Below are 1,723 nucleotides of genomic sequence, written 5' to 3'. Positions count from 1 at the left end.
GAATGCAGTGATGTGCTTCCTGCTGTGGTCTGACAGTGTGTGACTCCGAGACTACTTGAGTCCAGGGCTCTCTCCACATGTTTAAGGGCTCTTGATAGCTCCTCCCCATTTGAGTGTTTCAAATTAATGCAGTGACTAGGAAAAGCCTTTCATGCTTTGTAAAACTATACAGTAGTAAATAATGCCATTATTAGTCTCTCGTAAATATTTACCTTCATGAAACCTTGATGGGATAGGTGGGTAGTTTCTACTGACACCCAGAGTTCAGAGCTGCTTCTGCTAGCCTAGGCTTGTAAGGTTTCTTTTGTAATGTGATCAGACCAAGTGTTTGAGTCCTGTCTTGGAACATAAAGCTACCTGTCTTGGAAAAGCTTAGCTTTCCAGTAATGCAGAGTATCACGTACAGAAAATTTAAATTACACATCTGTGCTTAGTTTTGACTGCAGTTAAAAATTGTGTCATCAACCATTTGTCTGTAGACTTATTAATCATTCCCAGGAATGTGCCAAAACTGTGTTATGTATATTGTGTGAGATATTTCTTGTTATGGGGGGAGGGAATTAGAGTGTAACACATGGCTGCAGAAGCAACTGATGCTTTGATGAATTGGTGAGAGATGATAATGGTGCAACTCTTTCAGAGTTGGGTTTTTTTCACAGATATTTGGGGTTGATTCACATGTGGGAAACTGGCAAGTGTTTCCAAGTAAAATTCTAGGGACTTGCCACACATTTTAGTGCTCCCAAGCTAAGCACTTGCCTACTCTACTCATTTCTTCCAATACTGATTTTCTGACTTGTTTACTAATTTGTTTTTACTCTTTAGGGAAAACTGCATGACTTCTGGGAGCCAGATTTGTGAAATCTTGCCTAGTTCAGGGGAAATAAGAGAGACTCTGAAACCAAGGAAAATGTAGAACGAATGGAGCTTCACCTTGTTTGGAACAGAAGAAATCAGTCACCTGAATTAGAACTTGAGCTTGATTCAGGCAAATACTAGAAACACAAGGATCTAATTTAACATTGACTTTTACTACAAATGCTCTACTGCTGAAAATTAAAGGGGGTAAATTGAAAAAACGGCTATTCGATAGCCCTGTCAGGATTGTCTAGGAATATTTTACCATATTGAAAGCTGAGGGAAGTTTTCTCGTTTCCATTGTTAATCCCAAGACACATTTAAAAACAGCATGTATTCATTTTCTTGCCAGCACACACCTGCAAGCATTGGTTTAGGCTGGCTGGGAAAGAACTGCCCTGAGACAAGGAATGTGAGTTCAGAAACAGTGTTAGACCCTCCCTGTGGTGAGCAGGTGAGGAAGTGGTTCAGAACTGGGCTGAGTAACAGAATTGCCTGCACATGTTAATCTGCAAAGCAGAATTGGTATGATCAACCAGTGTCTCTTAAAAATATTGAAATACAGCAGTTGCACATGATCGAGTGGCTGCTCTTGTGTTCACTTGTACCTCAACCTGTTTGGGCACAACCACTCTTTAAGTGGGAGCTCCTTTTAGCTGGTGGTGTTTTATTAGGTAACAGATGGAATTTGTCATGGTGATGTATTCATTTTAACTTACCTTCCTCATCTTCAGGCAGGAATTTATTTATGCAGTGAATGTGGCTGCAGAGAAGTGTTTCTATGAGACCGAGTTATAAATGAGATCTTACTGCCCCAGTCGTGTTGTTGTCCTGCTCTTTGAGAGACAAATATATCTGTTACCTG

Source organism: Acanthisitta chloris, unplaced genomic scaffold, assembly GCF_000695815.1.
Source record: "Acanthisitta chloris isolate BGI_N310 unplaced genomic scaffold, ASM69581v1 scaffold9578, whole genome shotgun sequence".
Taxonomy (NCBI): domain Eukaryota; kingdom Metazoa; phylum Chordata; class Aves; order Passeriformes; family Acanthisittidae; genus Acanthisitta; species Acanthisitta chloris.
Note: the sequence above shows the minus strand (reverse complement) of the source record.